The sequence below is a fragment of the Macaca fascicularis genome, chromosome X, assembly GCF_037993035.2.
Source record: "Macaca fascicularis isolate 582-1 chromosome X, T2T-MFA8v1.1".
Lineage (NCBI taxonomy): Eukaryota > Metazoa > Chordata > Mammalia > Primates > Cercopithecidae > Macaca > Macaca fascicularis.
The window spans coordinates 16,253,822-16,274,650 of record NC_088395.1 but is presented as its reverse complement, the minus strand read 5'-3'; the positions used below and the strand labels follow the sequence as shown (position 1 = coordinate 16,274,650).

General features: G+C 42.1%; 1 long non-coding RNA gene across 14 annotated transcripts in view; it reads left to right on the top strand.

The window, feature by feature from the left end:
- Positions 1 to 20,829, top strand: part of LOC123570825 (uncharacterized) — a 497,461-nt gene that overhangs the window by 112,526 nt on the left and 364,106 nt on the right. For 4 of the 14 annotated variants that reach the window (XR_012429829.1, XR_012429835.1, XR_012429834.1 and 1 more), the window contains exon 1: positions 10,952 to 11,505. The exons of 2 other annotated variants lie outside the window; for them this stretch is intronic. This is a non-coding gene — a long non-coding RNA (uncharacterized lncRNA). Of the gene's footprint in view, positions 1 to 10,945; positions 11,506 to 20,829 lie in introns of those variants that run through there. 8 more of the 14 variants (XR_012429833.1, XR_012429836.1, XR_012429831.1 and 5 more) reach the window with 5 other exon arrangements.

Here is a 20,829-nt window from a genome sequence, read left to right as displayed (position 1 = left end):
ACCTTGAAAAATCCTGGTGCTCAGCCTGTATCCCAGACCAGTGAAATCAGAATCCCTGGGGTGGGGCCTCAGAAGTTCATCTTTTTTAGAGGATTCATAAGTGAGTCCCAATGTGAAGCCACAGTTGAGAACCACTGCATGAAGTCGTGAAGTAGTGCCAGGTTAACCTCACTTCTTTTTCCTGAAAAGCCTCTGATAGTTGCTATTTGGCACTTTGGAGAATAATTTGCTGATCTCTGGCTTAGAATCAATATCAAATTCATCAGTCTGTAGTTTGGGAAGTTCATAGACTTTCTCTTAAAAAACCAGGGCACCATTGTTTATTTGTTTTTTATTTTTGTTTTTAATATTTGGACCTTCCCACCTGTTATTCCTTTCCTTCCCTCCTTCCTTCCTTCCTTCCTTCCTTCCTTCCTTCCTTCCTTCCTTCCTTCCTTCCTTCCTTCCTTCCTCCTTCCTTTTCCTTCCTTCCTTCCCTCCCTCCCTCCCTTCCTCCTTCCCTCCCTCCCTCCCTCCCTTCCTCCCTCCCTTCCTTCTTTCCTTCCCTCCTTCTCCTTTCTCCCTCCCTCCCTCCCTCCCTTCTTCTCATCTTTCCTTTCCTCCTTCTTTTGGATAAAGTAGCCAGACAGCTCTATTAGGGAAAAATAGTAGACACTGTTCATGTGGATTTCCACCAACCATTTGCCAAAACCTTTCATTACTGTTCTGTTGGACAAATTAGGACAATGTGGTAGATGACAGAGCCAGGCTCTGATGAATGGAGTAGATACTATCCAGAATTCTTTCATGGCCTCGCCCCTCCCCAGTGGTGATTGTATAACAGGCATCCAGTAAATCTTTGTTGTGGGGACTGGAAATCCAACCTATAAGAAATGGTTGAGTGAGCTAGGAATGTTTAACTTGCAAAAGAAAACAAAAATTATAGTGGAATTTGAAGAGGGGTAAACATAACAATTGTCTTAAGATGTTTGTTGGGCTGTCATAATAAAGAAACATCTCTTTTGAATTTTCTAGAGTAGAAATAGAATCATTGTGGGAAGCCGCCAGGAGGCATTCATTGGACAGATATTTTTTGAGCAACTGCTCTGTACCAGGCACTGTTTAGGCCCTTGAGACCTACCTATGAACATGACCTAAGACCCATGCCTTTGTGGAGTTTATGGTCTAGAGACTTATTTTCATGTATCCGATTATTGTCAGAAAATAGAATGGGCTGCTTCAGAAGGTGTTGATTGTAGGTTGGATAATCACTTATTTGAGGTCATTATTGTCAGGCCTCTGAGCCCAAGCTAAGCCTCATATCCCCTGTGACCTGCATGTATACATCCAGCTGGCCTGAAGCAACTGAAGATGCACAAAATAAGTGAAACTAGCCAGTTCCTGCCTTAACTGATGACGTTCCACCATTGTGATTTGTTCCTGCCCCACCCTAACTGATCAATTGACTTTGTAACAATACGCCCTCCCTGCCCTTGCCATAGTGTACTTTGTGATATTCCCCCGCCCTTGTGAATGTACTTTGCCCAATACACCCTCCCCACCCTTGAGAAGGTACTTTGTAATATCCTCCCCAACCCTTAAGAAGGTTTGTAATATTCTCCCCACCCTTGAGAATGTACTGTGTAAGATCCACCCCCTGCCCGTAAAAAACTGCCCCTAACTCAACCGCCTATCCCAAACCTGTAAGAACTAATGATAATCCCACCACCCTTTGCTGACTCTTTTCGGATTCAGCCTGCCTGCACCCAGGTGATTAAAAAGCTTTATTGCTCACACAAAGCCTGTTTGGTGGTCTCTTCACACGAACGCGTGTGATATTTATAAGCCACAAAAATCCAATAAGAACCTTTATCCCCGAGTATCTCTGAGTCAAGGAAAGTGACTTCCTTCCCTCTCTTTGCACTCACCCTCCCTTCCCCCATCACTCCCCTAATCCCACACTCATTTTCAACGTAGCAATGTCAGAAGTTTACAGTTTGATCTGGCAATCCCGCAGCTCCAGGCAGGACAGTCACAGGCAGTGAATAAAGCTGTGAACAAATTGTCCCTCTCTTGCATGACAAGGCCAATGGAGGCAGAGAGGAGCTTGCTCCCTGCTTTGAGTTTCTGGGACTAGTTTTATGTTAGTGTCATCCTGTACTTCCCATACAATGGGAACTGACAATGTCGTGTTTGGGGCCATAAACAGTTAAATTATGTGTCTTTGGAGTCTTGGGGTTTCAAAGACCACTGGCTGGCTGGTTGATACCTAGTACTACAATGAAGTTTTCTGTTTCTACATGGTTTTTCCTTTCAACTCTTTGCCACAACCAGATACTAGTAATGGGTTGAGATGATGGGAAAGTTGTGAGGAGGAAGGATGCTGTATTTTCTTTCACTGACCACAGTGATGCACATACGTATATATACATACACGTATATTTATATACAAACACACACACACGTATGTGTGTGTGCGCGCACGCGTGTGTGTGTATATATATGAATGTTGTTTGCTCTGTGGTTGATGGGCAAAAGAATGAACACAGTGAGAGAGTGGAGGCAACAAAGTGGCCCCATGAAGTGTGGCACACTCCTATTTCAAATGCCCAATGCTGACCTCCCAAGAAGAGCAGAATGCAAGAATTTCACCATTTGGGGAGAATGAAGTTAAATTTGAGGGCAGGAGAAGCAGGGACAATGTGGAAGGCAGGCTCCTGAGAGGGCTGGCAAGAGCAAGAAAGGATGCCAGCTTCAGAGAACCTAGGCACTACACCGAGGCACTACAAAGGCAGGCTTTGCTCCAGGCTGAGGGGAGAGGACAGGCTAGCACGGTGAGTGTGTTGGGGGAGCATGACACAAATAAGAAATTGAGGGTCATTGGACCCTGAGTTTTACAGATAAGGAGGACCACAAGATTTTGTTTTTCTTTCTTAAGCACAGAGCCCAGTAGGCTTTCTCACATTACCCAGTTATTTTTTATTGCATGTTATGGAGGAAATTATAATTTTTGTGGTATTTCTCAACTTGAGGATTCACAAGAATGTAAATGGTCTGTTGTCAATAACTGGATTCAAGTTTTAGAAATATCTTGATGGCGTAAAAATGACTTAAATGTTGCAAAACAAGAAAGTTACCATCACAGAATTAAAATGTCGCCTTATCTGAAGATTGCAGTTGTTTTTAATTACTAGAGCTGAATCATCGTTGTTCTTTTGCCTAATGTCACCTAGAGTATTGAGCTAAAGCAAGCTTGAAGTTTCAATGTCACTGTGTAGGGTTGTGTTTGTTCATTGATGTTTACCCAGAACCTCCCTGAAAATGCAGGCTGGGAGCTTGGCCCCAGAGTCAGGAGTCGTTGGTGTAAAAATCAATGTTAAGACATGGCCATTCAGCAAGGTCTTTTCTGTTTTCAACATCGGTTGAGAAGTAGTAATTTAATAATGATTTAAATTAGGTCAGAGGACAACAGGGCTTCTCTGCAGAATTACATATCATATAGATTTTTCTCTAGAAGCAAGATAGTGTTGTAGGAAAGTTTAACCAATTCCCATTGCTGCTACATGGTTATCTTTTCTTTTTTTTTTGAGATGGAGTTTCACTCTGGTTGCCCAGGCTGGAGTGCAATGATGGGATCTCGGCTCACTGCAACCTCCGCCTACCAGGTTCAAGTGATTCTCCTGCCTCAGCCTACCAAGTAGCTGGGATTACAGGCGCCCACCACCACGCCCGGCTAATCTTGTATTTTTAGTAGAGACGGGGTTTCTCCATGTTGGTCAGGCTGGTCTCGAACTCCCGACCTCAGGTGATCCGCTCGCCTTGTCTTCCAAAGTGTTGGGATTACAGGCGTGAGCCACCGCACCAGGCCATGATTATCTTGATATCAGAAAGATTCTATGTGTTTATTTCACTGCAGAAACATGGCTGCTTCCTCCAGGAGGCAGCATGGGTGACTGCGGTGCAGACGTCTTGCTCCTCTTCGGTGTTTTCCTGCCTCAGTCCTCAGTGTAGTGCCTAGGTTCTCTGAAGCTGGCATCCTTTCTTGCTCTTGCCAGCCCTCTCAGGAGCTGGTGTGCTTCCATGTCTTACAAAGTTCTTAAAGTTGGCCTGGGCATGCCCCCTTTCTATTGAGATAGCAAGAGGCAGCCCCTCCAAGGCAATAGTTTCCAACCCTGGCTACACTTTAGAATCTGAATGCAGATGTGCAAGCCCACTTCCAGAGATCTTGAATTAATTGGCCCACAGTGGGTACTGGGGATTCTGATGTGCAGTTCGGGTTGAAAATACTACTTTAATCAGTTGTAATTTTGGTTCCAGCCCCTTTGAGTTTCACCCAATGTTAGAATAAACTTTCAGGAAAACCCTCTAATGAGGACTGTATAACTAGATTGGGTCAACAGGTTTGGGGATATTTAAATGGTGGTCACAACAGTTCAGCAATTGAAGTTACAGAATGATTGCTTCCGAAGAGGGTCTAGAATCATTTTACTGATACTTACATACTTCTGTGGTTGATACAGTGAGTAGTTCTTTGTTGGCCTGGACTAGGCTTTGAAAAACACTCATGTGAGCATTAAATTTTGTCCTCTATGGCTCTGGGTTTTTTGGAGGCTGCATAGAACTGACAGGTAGACGAGCAGGCCAGGATCATAAGCTGTGAAAGTATTAAAATAGGCTTGAAGTTTGACAGCTTGCCACATTCATTCAAGCTCTGGGAAGATGCTTATATTCGGGAGGTACTGGGTCATTATCTGCAGAATACGTTTGTCATGATCATAAATGACTTATTTCTTCAGTTTAAAAAATACTGTTGGCAGAGGAGAGCCAGTCAGTTTTTTCTTTTTTCTTTTTCTTTTTTTTTTTTTTAGTGGAGGTATGATGTGATAAAAACTGTGGTTAAGGATTGCTTCTATAATAATACAGTCATGCCCCACGTAACGTTTTGGTCAAGCATGAACCACATATACAACAGTGGTCCTGTAAGATCATAATACCGCATTTTTACTGCGCTTTTTCTACATTTATTTATTTATTTACTTATTTAGAGACAGAGTCTCACTCTGTCACCCAGGCTGGAGTGCAATGGTGCGATCTCAGCTCATTGCACCCTCTGCCTCCGGGGCTCAAGCAATTTTCCTGCCTCAGCTTCCCAGGCAGCTGGGACCACAGATGTGCGCCATCATGCCCGGCTGATTTTTGTGTTTTTTGTAGAGACGGTTTTGTCATGTTGCCCAGGCTCGTCTTGAACTCCTGAGTTCAAGCAATCCACTCACCTCAGCCTCCTGAAGTGCTGGAATTACAGGCATGAGCCACCACACCTGGCACTTTTTCTATGTTTAAATGCAAAAAAAGATACTTACCATTGTGTTACAACTGCCTATAGCATTCAGTAGTCACATCCTGTGCAGGTTTGTAGTCTAAAGCAGTAGGTCATACCACATAGCCTAAGTGTGTAGGTTTGTACACTCTATGATGTTTGCACAATTACAAAAACCACCAAAAGAAGCACTTCTCAGATTGTATTCCCGTCGTTAAAGGTTTGTAGTCTAAAGCAACAGGCCATACCACATAGCCTAGGTGTGTTTAAGTACACTGTATGATGTTTGCACAATTACAAAAATCACCAAAAGAAGCATTTCTCAGATTGTATTCCCATCGTTAAAGTGACCCACAACTGTGTATTGGATGGATGGCAGGAGAGGGAGAACCCCAAAACGGCAGTTCAACATTACAAATTATACCTCTAAATTGAGACAGGGGAAGTGGCACTGTGGCCAGAGGATTTGAGGAGGCTTCATGGAGGGGATGGTTGGAAATTGATCTGAACCTTGAAGGATGCACAGGATATTTGGAGAGAGGTGAGTCATTCCAGGGTGGGAGACATTTATGAACTGTTATCCAATCATGTTAAGAAATAAAAAAATTGGCCGGGCGCGGTGGCTCATGCCTGTAATCCCAGCACTTTGGGAGGCTGAGGTGGGCGGATCACCTGAGGTTGGGAGTTCAAAACCAGCCTGACCAACATGGAGAAACCTTATCTCTACTAAAAATACAAAATTAGCTGGGGTGGTGGCACATGCCTGTAATCCCAGCTACTCGGGAGGCTGAGGCAGGAGAATCGCTTGAACCCAGGAGGCAGAGGTTGCGGTGAGCTTAGATCGCGCCATTGCACTCCAGCCTGGGCAACAAGAGTGAAACTCTGTCTCAAAAAAAGAAAATAAATAAATAAATTAATTAATTAACAACTTATTTGGAACTCCTTCTCATTGCCCATTCACATTCTGGGCAATTGTCTCACTTCTACTGCTTCTTGCATGTAAAATCTGTACTCTATGCCAGGGCCTTGAGTATCTTGTACAACACATTCAAAAAAATCTCTAGAAATGTCTCTTCCCAAGTCTCTCCTTTCAGCCATTCAATTTCCCAGCTCCAGCCTGGACACCACTTATCCCTTCAGGCGGCTTCTCCCCTTCTTCCCTTCCTCCCCTCGTAAGATTTCAGCCCTGTCCTGGTTTCTTTCTTTAGTCTTGTTACTCCCACCCAACAGGCGGGATTCCTTAGGTATGGAGAGGCCATTTTGCTGAGGATAAAGCATTTGGAGTACCTCCAGCTCTCTGCACCCGCCCGCCTGCTGTCATAGAGTGAATTGAAGAATTTTTTTTTTTTTTTATACTTTAAGTTCTAGGGTACATGTGCACAACGTGCAGGTTTGTTACATATGTATACATGTGCCTTGTTGGTGTGCTGCACCCATTAACTCGTCATTTACATTAGGTGTATCTCCTAATGCTATCCCTCCCCCCGCCCCCTCCCTACAATAGGACCCGGTGTGTGATGCTCCCCTTCCTGTGTCCAAGTGATCTCATTGTTCAATTCCCACCTATGAGTGAGAACATGCGGTATTTGGTTTTCTGTTCTTGCGATAGTTTGCTGAGAATGATGATTTCCAGCTGCATCCATGTCCCTACAAAGGACACGAACTCATCCTTTTTTATGTCTGCATAGTATTCCATGGTGTATATGTGACACATTTTCTTAATCCAGTCTGTCACTGATGGACATTTGGGTTGGTTCCAAGTCTTTGCTATGGTGAATAGTGCCGCAATAAACATACGTGTACATGTGTCTTTATGGCAGCATGATTTATAATCCTTTGGGTATATCCCCAGTAATGGGATGGCTGGGTCAAATGGTATTTCTAGTTATAGATCCTTGAGGAATCGCCACACTGTCTTCCACAATGGTTGAACTAGTTTACAGTCCCACCAACAGTGTAAAAGTGTTCCTATTTCTCCACATCCTCTCCAGCACCTGTTGTTTCCTGATTTTTTTAATGATTGCCATTCTAACTGGTGGAAGATTTTTTATAAAGGTGCTTTTTGCTGTGCAGCTTAAGTACAAACATGATCCCTCACTGTAAGAAGCTTATGATCTCACTGTTGGGTGGGGCTATACAAGACTGAAGAAAGAAGCCAGGACATGGGGAAAATTTTCCACATAAGTAGGGTAGATGGTGATATCTGAGCTGGAGGAAAAATATGAGCCCAGGAGTTGCATGGCTCAGAGGAAAGACTTGGGGAGAGGCATTTATAGGAAATTTTATGAGATGTGCTATGTGCTATGCAATGTAAATTTCTTATTCATCTCCTCAGGAGACGATCAATGGATTTTCACTGATTCTTTAGTGCAAATGGATTCTTTATGGTGTCTGAGGAGAGTGCTCAGTCCTGCTTGTGGTGAGAGGACAAAGGCTGCTACCTGTGAGGTTGGACACAGGGACTTTCTTGCTCTCCTGCTTACTCTTAGCCCAGCATGGTGGAATACAGGCTGGATGCCCAGTAAATACTTCTGATTCAAATGTATTTTTATTTTTACAACTTCCCTTTGAGACCCACAATTTTATCCTTGTTTTCCAGATAGGAAAACCATGAGCCTGAATTACCATACTTCTGCTTCCCAGATTCTTGCATACTATAGGAGAGATACTAGAGGATTTATGCCACATACTGTCTTCTACTTTATACATTATATCTGAATGCACAAGTCTTAGTTCAATCACACAGCCTTCACTTTTGTGTTTCATTTTCACTTTTCAGCACAAAGATTATATGTTATATCTGGGTAATAAAACCAGAGGTAATGTTTGGCTCCACAAAAGCAAACTTTGATCTACCTATGTTGAAATTTTACCCCTTTTCCACAATAGTTCAATAGCCATAAGACTCATGCCTAAGGAAGCAGTGATAAATAAGAGGAACGTGTGTACAAAACGTTGGTTAAAGGCACAAAGCCTTGGGTGCTCAAGTAATTCAGAAATATTTGAACTCATCAAGAATCCTGTTGGAGTTCTATCAGTGTTTGCTGGACTTCATGATTAGTGATGGTTCTCACTGCTCTTTGAATTACAGTAGACATTTGGAAAAGGGGCTTATTGTAGAACAGAACGCCGTATTTAGATGAATGTTGTAACCACTTCCGAATTCAGGATCTTGTTTCTTAAAACAATACATGATGTTAAGGGTGGAAGGAGCCTTAGAGATGGGGAAGCTGAAACCTCAAATAGCGAGTGAATTTGGTCCAGAGTCCAAATCTCCTGAGGCCCAACTTGATGTTCTTTTCACTGGATGTTCTGTTGGCACAGTGCAGGGCAAAGGGTTGAATTAACAGACAGAAAGAAAACTTAATATTTCATTTGGGAGTATAGATTAGATGGTCTCTCAGAACCTAAAAGAGTCCATAGTCCAAGAAAAAAAAACCAGATTCCACATTCCATGAAAACAAATGAGGATGTTTATTCCTCTTTAACTAAATTTCTTAAAATTTTACGGCATCTTATTGCTTTGTAAGCAAATCTCCTTTTGAAAATCATGTAGAAGATGACTGACAAATTAACTTTTGACTTATTCACTTGAATTTGAGGCTGATCAAGACAGAAATAAGCATACTTTTCACCTTTCTCAGGGTGGAAGAAAACAAATTTACTGGGGATGTGGGAAGGCTGCCCTGAAGGTAACCCATAACTGGGTTGGACTATCAAAGAAAGGGAGTGGGTGGAGACTTCTGCTTAGAAGTCTAAAGAGGGAAGAAACTTGATTCTTGGGTGCTATGGATCCTGGGGATAAGGAAGAGGGACCAGGATGGAAATTCCATAATCAGAAGACAGTGGCACTCACAGGAGTGTAGCACTTTAGATGTGGAAAGATCATAGAGAATCCTCTGTTGATGGTGGAAGCATCATGGTTAGCAGGCATTGTAGCAGCTGACCAGATCAATGGTGCCCAATCAGTGATGGGGGAACTGTTCACCAGAGGTCTCAAGACATAGAAGGGAGAAATAGCTCAGCACTGCTACAGCACTGGGAGCCTTTGAGGAGGCACCAAGAAATTGATGCTGTAGTTTTCTGCCAATACCCGTTCAGCTGAATGGGTGCTCAAGCCATATTTTCTTTGATTTAGACAAAGCCATGCGTTGTAGCTATTTTCCTAGTACCAAGGAGTAGTTTATACCTGTTTTATTATTAATAATTGTAATAGTAATACTAGCTATCATTTGCTTACTGTCTTTTGTTGTGGAATGAATTTTGTGTCCCCTGAAATTCTTATGTTGAAGCCCTAACTCCCAATGTGATGATATTTGGAGATGGGGCCTTTGAGTGGTAATTAGGGTTAGATGAGGTCACGAGGGTGGGGTCCTCTTGATGGAATTAATGCCCTTATAAGAAGGGGAAGAGAGAGAGATCTGTCTGCTGTTTGTCTGCAACCCAAGGAGAGAGCCCTCACCAGGAACTGAATCAAACGGCAACTGGATCCGAGACTTCCAGCCTCCAGAACTGTGAGAAAAATAAATTTTTGTTGTTGAAGTCACCCATTCTGTGGTATTTTGTTTGGCAGCCTGGGCTAAGATACCTACCATGTGCCAGGAACTTCCTGTATGTTGTTTTGACTAATCCTCAAAACAACTCTTCAAAGTAGGTATTTCTACCTGGCAAAGGAAACAGAAACAGAGAGGTTAACCACCTTGCCCAAGGTCACACAGCTAGCATGTGAGAAAATGTTTATAAAATGCTTAGTGCAGTATCTAGTACAGAATAAGCCCTCAATAGAGAGCTTTTTATAACTCAAAAGCTCATGTTGTTTTCAATATACATTCAGGTCACCATTTTGTCTGAGCTTGTAAGCTCTCTTTGTTCTTTCCACTCCATAGCTACCAGTTGACACAGGGATTCTGACCTTATTGTGACATTCTGGAAATTAAGTTCAGCCAAAGGTGGTTCCTGACCTAAACAGAGAGCCCAACCTCATTGTTCCTTAAAGTCTCTCTGAAGTAAGAAGCCTCTGGCATAATAACCAGTAGTGATGGAATCCCAATCAGGAACCCAATGGGGAACTTTTCTTGAGAAACTCTTCCCCTAAGGCCTGAGCCTGGGTGCTGCTTGACTGCTGCTCCATGGCTTACTATGGGCAAGGTCTGGAAAGCCTTGGAGAAGTCTAGGCAGTCACAGGTAGTAGCCAGTGTAGAGGATATTAGAGGACAGAGCCAACATAGGAGGTGGGTTCATAAGGCAAGAGGCTGGGGACAGACTCCTGGCTCTTCCTTGGATGGGTCCAAATCCCAGAGCTGGCCTTGCATTGGGAGAGTGATCAGAGCAGGAGGGCCTTTTCCCAAGTCCTATCTGAGCCACACAGCAAACCCTGGGGAGTGTGGAGGGAGCAATGTACCTTTAATCCCAAGGTTGACCATATATCCATGCCATTGAGAGGCAAGACTAGCTGGAATTTCCAAGGCTAAGAATCCCTCAGCCTAGCTGGGAAGGTGACCGCACCCACCTTTAAACACGGGCCTTGCAACTTAGCCCACACCCGACCAAACAGAGAGCTCACTAAAATGCTAATTAGGCAAAACAGGAGGTAAAGAAATAGCCAATCATCTATTGCCTGAGAGCACAGCGGGAGGGACAAGGATCAGGATATAAACCCAGGCATTGGAGCCAGCAACAGCAACCCCCTTTGGGTCCCCTCCCCTTATGTGGGAGGTCTGTCTTCACTCTATTTCACTCTATTAAATCTTGCAACTGCACTCTTCTGGTCTGTATTTTGTTACGGCTGGAGCTGAGCTTTCGCTCGCCGTCTACGACTGCTGTTTGCCGCTGTCACAGACCGGCCGCTGACTTCCATCCCTCCGGATCCAGCAGGGTGTCCTCTGTGCTCCTGATCCAGCGAGCCACCCACTGCCACTCCGGATCAGGCTAAAGGCTTGCCATTGTTCCTGCACGGCTAAGTTCCTGGGTTCGTCCTGATCGAGCTGAACCCTAGTTACTGGGTTCCACAGTTCTCTTCCGTGACCCACGTCTTCAAATAGAGCTATAACACTCACCGCATGGCCCAAGATTCCGTTCCTTGGAAACCGTGAGGCCAAGAACCCCAGGTCAGAGAACACGAGGCTTGCCACCATCTTGGAAGTGGCCCGCCGCCATTTTGGAAGTGCCTGCCACCATCTTGGGAGCTCTGGGAGCAAAGACCCCCCCAGGTAACACCATGCCTGGGGTTTCTGCCATTCAGGGGTTCTGGGGTCCAGCAGCAAGGGTGAAGTGAAGAAAACAGGAGGAAGAAGAGAGGAGAGGGAGAGCAGGGTGTTTGGAAGCCTCAGGATCTGGTAAGAAGAGGAGAAAGCAAAGAGTAGCAGGAGCCACGAATGCTTCATTTCCTTCTTGTCCTCCCTGCCTCATTCTTGAATGAGGATCTTGAATTAATGAGTGAGAAGGATTTTCCTAGTTACTAGCATAAGGGAGCATAAGAAAATAGTAGATATTAGCTCTGGAATAAAGTCCAGAGCTAATAAGAAGCACCTTTACTATTGAATTCTTCTGAGAAAATTTCAGAAGTAAAATTCCTAGGCAAATTTTAGTTTATGTTCCATGCTAGGGAAATGTCAGCCACTCTCCTCTAATTAACATTGCTAAAAGCTTAGAGCAAAGGCTTTCATTTCCTGTTGCTTTTTACATGGACTTGCCACAGCAATCAATGTCTGTGTAGCTTTCGTTCCCTCTGCTCTTGATGTTCTTTCTCTGACATTAAGAAATTCTCTTCCTCCATGGAACAAGTGTTATTTTGTTAAAACCAGATGCCTGTCATTTATTCCTTGCAACTGTAAACCAAAAAGGAACTGAGACAAGTCTCAATCAATTTAAAGTTTATTTTGAGGGCTGGGCGCGGTGGCTCACGCCTGTAATCCTAACACTTTGGGAGACCGAGGCGGGTGGATTGCTTGAGCTCAGGAGTTCAAGACCAGCCTGGGCAACATGGTGAAACCCATCTCTACTAAAATACAAAAAAGTAGCCGGCCATGATGGCACACTCCTGTAATCCCAGCTACTAGGGAGGCTGAGACAGGAGAATCGCTTGAACCTGGGAGGTGGAGGTTGCAGTGAGCCAAGATCGTGCCATTGCACTCCAGCCTGGGTGACAGAGCGAGACTCTATCTCAAAAAAAAAAAAAGTTTATTTTGAGAAGGTTAAGGATGTACTCATGACACAGCCTCAGGAGGTCTTGAAAACATGTGCCCAAGGTGTTTGGGCCACAGCTTGGTTTTATACATTTTAGGGAGACATAAGACATTAATCAATACATGTAAGATATACATTGGTTTGGTCTGGAAAGGTGGGACAACTGGAAGTGGGGGCTTCTAGGTCAGAGGTGAATTCAAAGATTTTCCAATTGGCAATTGATTGAAATAGTTCTTCTAAAGGCCTGGAATCTTATAGGAGGGAGTGTCTAGGCTAAGATAAGGAGTTATGGAGACCAAGGTTCTTATTATGCCGATGATGCTTCCAGGTAGCAGGCTTCAGAGAAAATAGATTGTAAATATTTCTTATTAGACTTAAAAAGGTACCAGACTCTTAGTTAATTCTCTCCTGGATCAGGACGAAGACCTGGAAAAGTAAAGGGATTGTCTCCAGAATGTAGATTTTTCCCCACAAGAGACAGTGTAGAGTCAGGCTGGAATTCGGTGTCTTATTGCTACAGTCATTTTTTTTTTTTTTTTTGAGACGGAGTCTTGCTGTGTCGCCCAGGCTGGAGTGCAGTGGCCGGATCTCAGCTCATTGCAAGCTCCGCCTCCCGGGTTTTTATGCCATTCTCCTGCCTCAGCCTCCCGAGTAGCTGGGACTACAGGCGCCCGCCACCTCGCCCGGCTAGTTTTTTGTATTTTTTAGTAGAGACGGGGTTTCACCGTGTTAGCCAGGATGGTCTCGAACTCCTGACGTCGTGATCCGCCCGTCTCGGCCTCCCAAAGTGCTGGGATTACAGGCTTGAGCCACCGCGCCCGGCCGCTACAGTCTTAAGATGTCTGTTGTAATGTGAATGCTGGTCGGTTGTGCCTGAATTCCAAAGCAAGGCGGGTATAACGAGGCATGTCCAACTACGCCCCCTCCGCCCCCCACCCACCAGCCCCCAGATCCCATCATTGCCTGAACTAGTTTTTCAGGTTCTTTGGAATGTCCTTGGTGAGAGAAGGGGTCCTTTCAGATGGTTGGGGGGCTTAAAATTTTTTTTTTAGTTTACACAACTAATATAAATTTTATCAAAGGTTTCTGATGGTTCACAAAGAAGTCCCACAGTGCAGTTCTCCACTGGAAGACATTTTTATTTCCTAGGGCTATTAATTGGCTTACAATAAAAACTTTAAAGCACTTTTCTTTCCTGAGAAGATTGCTCTCAGAATCAATGGGATTGAGCATAGATAATGGAAGAGACAGTAAGATCTTCTTGACTGTAACCAAGCTCCCGTTTAGCGCTTAGTTTGTCTGTCTAACCTGGAGAATTGTGGGATGCCCCAGGAACTGTAACTGAGATTTAAGTTTCACATTGGGACCTTAGGGTTGTTTCCTACAGATTGACTCTTCCCAGAGGGGGTGATCCATCCATGGAACAACCTTGAGTGGGCCTGTGGGTGCATCCTTAAAACAAATGAGGGCCCACTCTGAATATAAGGCAAGGTTTTTCAACTGTGTCACTATTGACATTTTGGACTGGACAATTTTGTGTTATGGGAGTATCCTGTGCAATGTAGGATGTTTAGCAGCATCCCTGGCCTCTACCCACTAGATGCCAGCATCCACCCCCAAGTTGTGACATCCAAAAATGTTTCCAGACACTGCCAAATGTCCACTGCAGGAAAATGTCACGCCATGTTGAAAATCACTGATCCAAAGCACCCACAAATATTTATTCTGGTACAGTTGTAGAAGGCCTTGAACACTTTTCTTCAGAGGGCTGTACAGCCTTAAGAGACCACTAGAGGGCGAGCAGGGCTGCTAATTTGAGCTGCTTCATAGAGGTGTCACTGCGGGACCTGGCAGAAGCAGGGGGCAAAGGGACTCCCCTTGGGAGCTTGATGAAACCATTGATAAGAGCAAGTCCTGCCATCCTAAGAGCATTAGGGAAACAGCCACCAGTAAGAACACACCCCTCACCCCAGGAGCTGAGAAGACCATGGTTATGAGGTGACTGTCAAGTGATGGGCTCCATCACCCAGGGTGAGGTAACCCTCTGTGAGGAGGGGTCAGCCAGCCTCTTCTGTCTCCTTGATGTGGTGTACTCAGTGCAGAGAAGAAAGAGATTATTGGTCTTATCTTGATTTTTCATGAAGGGGTGATAGCATTCAGTTCAATAAGCATTTATTTCACGTCTGCTATTTACTAGGTTCTGAGTTTGATTATGGGGATATTGGTAGATTGCATAAATGGCCACAAATTATTTACCTGTCTGTCTCCATGCTTTGGGCAGTCCCCTCCCACACTGACTCTGGGCATAGCCATTTGATTTGCTTTGGTCAATAGCAAATGTGATGCAAGCGGAGACCTGAAAGCTCTTGCTCACTGGTGCTTATCCACTCTTGAGGCTCTTGAGACCCTGCCACTGCTGTCGTGTGAGGAAGCCCAAGCTAGCCCGCTGAATGATAGAGATCTGTGACCCCAGGGGCTCCTATTACCTCAGCCTTCAGCCAGCCAACTTCCAGAAGCTGAGACACCTAGATGACCAGCAGCCAAATGGCACAGCTTAACTAAGTATAGCAGAAGACCAACAAAACAAAGGCCCAGCCCAAATTGCCAGTCCACAGAATTGCAAGTCACGTAGTTGGCTGTAGTTTTTAGGTCACTAAGCTTAGGGTGGATTGTTATGCAGCAAAAGCTAATGAAAACACAGATGAATGAGACATAGTTCTTGCCTTCAGGACACCATAGTTTAAGAGACCAGTAATTTGCTCCCAAGGGAGGCTGCTTGTGTAATTGGACCCTTAGAGCCGTGCTAGACAGTAATAGCAGTCACGTTTGCTTTTCACTCCTGGAATACTAGTTAAAAGCATGAACTTGAAAACCAAAGCACTTGAATTCAAATCCCAGCTCCATCACTTACTAGCTGTGTGACTCTGGGTACGTTCCTTAATCTTCATGTCTCTATTTTCTCGAAAAGGGATAATAATAGAACCTACCTCATGGAGTTGTTGAGGGGATTAATAGATACTCATTTCTTATGATAGGGCCTATGATTTAGTAAGTGTTTTGAAAGTACTAGCAATATATGTTTGGTCTAAAATGGAATCAGCATTAAAGTGTTTTCTTTTTGAATAACACCTTCCACTACATATAATAGGAATACATGTTCTTTGTGAAAAGCTAAAAAAAAATACAGGAAAACTATAAAGAAGAGAACAAATGTCATCCCTTAGATTTTGTGCCAACTTTAGAAATAACACATTTTGTTTTAAATCAAGCTACTATGATCGGCTTTGGAGAAAGGTCATTCAAGATACTCAGGGAATAAAGGTATCAAGTGCTTAGCCGAGTGAAGCCCTTTATATAGACTTTGCTCAGCATACATTTCTCCAGTTGGATTGAAAGAGATCAAGTAGTTCCTTGTCCTACAGCATCTGGGATATAATTTGCAGATCCCAATGGGCTAAATTAAACACTGGAGCAAAGTGCAAAGGAAAACCAGAAAGGAAGGCAATGATTAGCAACTCTGGACCCATGGAGCATTTTTAACTAAGGAGTATGTTCTTATTTCATTTTTATTCATATTATTTTTAATCAATAAATCATAATTGTACATATTTATAGGGTATAATGTGATATTTTGATATATGTATAGAATATGGGATGATTAAATCAAGATAATCAAGATAATTAACATATCCATCACCTCACTTATCATTTTTTGTTGTGCGACATTTGAAATTTACTCTTACTTTGAAATATACATTATTATTGACTATAGTCACCCTGCTGTGCAATACATCTCAAAACTTAGTCCTCCTGTCTGTCTGAAATTTTGTACCCTTTGACCAACAGCTCACCAATCTCTCTTTTCCTCCACCACTAGTCCCTGGTAACCGTCATTCTGCTTTCTACTTCCATGAGTTTAACTTTTTAGGATTCCACTATATATAAATTAGATCACATAGTATTTATTTTTCTGCACCTGACTTATTTCACTTACCATAATGTCCTCCAAGTTCATCCATGTTGTTGCAAATGACAGAATTTCCTTCTTTTTATGGCTGAATAATATTCCATTGTGTATATATACCACATTTTAATTATCCATTCATCTGTTGATGGACACTTAGGTTGATTTCATATCTTGGCTATTGTGGACAGTGCTGCAATAAACATGGAAGTGCAGATATCTCTTTGACATATTGATTTCAGTTCTTTTGGCAATATACCCAGAAGTGGGATTACTGGATCATATGGTAGTTCTAGTTTTAGTTTTTTGAGGAACCTCCATACCATTTTCCATGATGGCTATACTAATTTACATTTCCACCAACAATGTAAAAGCATCCCTTTTCTCTATATCCTCACCAACACTTGTTATCCTCTATATTTTTGACAAAAGCCATTTAAGGCTTGTTCTTAGATGTTCTTATATGCTGCCTCTCTTGATGTGCAAGGCTGTTTAAGTTTGAAACGGCACGTGTTATTAAACTGACTTTTGCAGAAGCAGAAGCTGTATCTTAGAATGGTATAGTAGCTGGCCAGTGTAACACAGGTAGTGATTAGTGGAGCTGAGCCCAGGCTACTGACCTAACCTCCAGGGTGTTTTGTGTCTGGCTTCTTTTACTAGCATAATGTTTCTGAGATTCATCCAAGTTGTAACATGTATCAGTGCTTTGTCCCTTTTTATTGCTGAATGGTACTGTGTTGTATGAATATACCACAGTTTGTTTATTCATTGATGAACATTTTGATGGCTTCTACAAGTCTTGTAGAGACATATGTCTTATATAAACACACATCTTCATTCATTTCTCTTAGGTAGATACTTAGGAGTAGAATTGTTGGGTCCTATGGTGACTCTCTGACATTTTGAGAAACTACAAGACTTGTTTTCAAAGTAAGTGTACTATTTTACAATCCTGCTAGCACTGTATGAGGATTTCCAGTTTCTTCACATCCTCATCTATACTTGTTACTGTTTGTCTTTTATATTATAACCATTCTAGTGGTTGTGAAATGCTATCTTATTTTGGTTTTGACTTGCATTTTCCTAATGCCTAATATTGTTGAGTATCTTTTCATTTGCTTATTAGCTATTTGTATATATTTTTGGTAAAATGTTTTTTCAAATCTTTTGCCTATTTAAAAATTTGGTTATTTTTCTTCTTTCAAATTATTTTGTTGTATAAAAACTCAACATGAATAAAGGACTGGGAAAGAGAGAATGGCAACTTGGAGAACCTGGTGGTTAAATATACCTATAGCATGAATCTTATTAGAAGGCTAAAGAGGTAGGCATAGTCCTGACCTTGTAGAATTGCAGTATCCAGTATGGTGGCCCCTAACCACATGGGGTTATGGGCATGTCAAACGTGGCTAGTCCAATTTGAGTTGTGCCGTAAGGGTAAAACACACACCGGATTTTAAAGACTTCCTATGAAAAACTGAATGTGAAGCATCTCATCAGTAATTTTTGAATTATTATATATTAAGATGACACTATTTTGAAAATATTGACAAATAAAATGCAGAATCAAAATTAATTCTATTTTTTTAAATAAAAAAATGGCTACTATGAAATTTAAAATTACATACATGGCTCCCAATATATTTCCATTACATAGCAATGTTCTAGAACCTTGACCATCAATAAATTAGATCTTGATATATAGAGAAATGGGAAGGCTTTGATAGGTTTTAAGCATGAGGAAATTATGACCGCTTTTTAAAAAAGAGATTACTTTCGATGCACTGTGGAGAATAGATTGGAGAGGACAGGGAATGCCTGGCCAGGAAAGAGAGTAGGCAGCTTTGCAGTAGTCTAGGTGATGGATGATAGTCACTTGATAGTGATACGGAACTCGATAGTCACTTGATAGGGAAAAACAGCGTTCTGTTCAATATCTCAAATCTAATCACAATTTTGTAGAAAATATTAAAAATTTATGTGTCTGTCAGGGCTAATATCATCTGGAATATACTTTAAGAGGGAGCTACTTAAAATTCTAGACTCTTCTGTGCCTAAGGTGAAGACCACAGGTTACCTGGATCACATACCCTTGTAGGGAAGAGCCACTTAAATAGCAACTGTATAGTATGCAAATGTGGTGCTAGCTTATGGTAAAGATTTGGCTTTGACCCTGAGTGAGGGGAACCATTGAAGGCTTTGGAGCACACGAGTGATGTGACCATCAAGTCATTGCTTGTTAATTGGATAACACTGGCCACTGCACTGAGAATAGACTGAAGGGAGTGAGGGTGGGAGACAGAGGGCCCTGTGATTTAGGCAATTCTTTATTGTTAGGCATTTTCATTGTTTCTAATTTTCTCTAATTTTAAACAACAGAGTAATCAATGTTGTGCAAAATTTTATTACATCCTTCATTCATTTTCTTAAGACAAATTCCAAGAAAAGTAGCAGTCGTGGTCAATGGGGACATCTGTTATTACAGCTTTTGATATATCTTGCCAAATTGCCTTCTAGAAATTTGGACACAGCTTAAATTGCCACTGCTGTGTAGGAGAGTGTCTGCTTCCTTCTTCTTGTGCCAGCCCTTGGCAGTGTTACTCTTTCTTAAACTTAAGCAAGAGTTCCAAGTATGCCTTTAAAATAATTCTCATATGAATTAGTCTACATTTTTCTCCACGAAACACTTTTCCCCATTGTGTCCTAGTTCAGCTATTTTATTAAACTTTAGGAAAATTATATATTCAATCATTTCAGGCTAGTGATGACAATTTATTATACTTTTTCTGTTCCTAAAGGTGGGAAGATCTTGTCAAACTGGAACATAATTTGATTTCTACTTTTTAAATATTTTTAAAAGGAATGAAATGATAAACCCAAAATAAGTAGAGAAAAGCAAGCTCTGAGCACTTTCTTTGAACTTGTGAGATATTAAACTTTTGGTGAATTTCTAATTGAAGCACATATACACCATGGAATACTATGCAGCCATAAAAAAGAATGAGTTCATGTCCTTTGCAGGAACATGGATGAAGCTGGAAGCCATTATTCTCAGCAAACTAACACAGGAACAGAAAACCAAACACTGCATGTTCTCACTTATAAATGGGAGTTGAACAGTGTGAACACATGGACACAGGGAGGGGAGCATCACACACTGGGGCCTGTCGGCAGGGGCATGGGAGAGGGCAAGAGGAGAGAGAGCATTAGGACAAATACCTAATGCATGCGGGGCTTAAAACCTAGATAATGGGTTGATAGGTGCAGCAAAACACCATAGCACATGTATACCTATGTAACAAACCTGCACATTCTACACCAGAACTGAAAGTAAAATAAATAAAGTTTTTTAAAAAAGCAATCTAGACTTATTTGTTGGGAGAAAAAGCATAAAGGTAAACAAACTATGTTTATAAATGTGCATGCCTATATTTAAGTATAAGTTCTATTTCTCTCTGTTCCCTGGAAAGTCACAGGATGAAATAAATTTTAAGAGAACATTGACCAGGTCTTTTAAAGGTTAAATTAAACTGAGGGGTGCTACTGCAATTTGATTATGTTTTCATCTTTTTGGATTAGTCATTGAATACAGATTAAAAACCTATTTTCATGCATCTCTATAGGACACCTAAATGGCTTGTTCAAAATTCTAATTTTTTTCCCTCATGAATAATTTCCCTCAAAAGGTAACCTTTCTCCTCTATTGGCATAATAAAAGTGTTTATGTAAAAATAGCAAAGGGAAATGGATTATATTTTGTAACATATTGAGTTGTAAAGCAGAATTATGCCTTTGTACTGTGAAGCTGTTCTTTTCTTTTTCCAAATGTGAAGGTTTAGAAGAGAGGTGACCCACTATTGTAGCTATGTGAAGAGGGGGAGAATCAGGGCTCCCATTACATAGCATAGGAGGGATGATGAATACCTTGGTGAGGTTTAGTGCCATTCAAGAGCCAAAAAAATTTCTGTCACAAACCTACCCCTGCTGTCTCACATTTCTGATATTAGCTCCCATTGATTGTTTCCTTGCTCCTCATTGATTCTTCCAGAAATTTCTTCCTCCTTCCTAATGTCCTTCGGTTTTGCATCTCATGCCATCAGACTTCACCAGTTTTTCCTCTTTCTTGTTGCAGTCATCTCCAGAGTCCTGGGTCACTCTTCTTTCTTGAAGAGTGCGAGGAAGAATGCTTCCTGTCATTCTTTCCAGCACTGCTCCAGCATAATTCCCAGTGATTTAAATACAGTTGATTCTTATTATTTGTGGTAGTTAGGGTCTATAAACTTGCGATGAACACCAAATCAGTGAATACTAAACATCGTTCCTAGGGGAAAAACAGGTTCCTGCAAGCTTCTGGTAACTACATTGTCATGAATAGATCAAACAT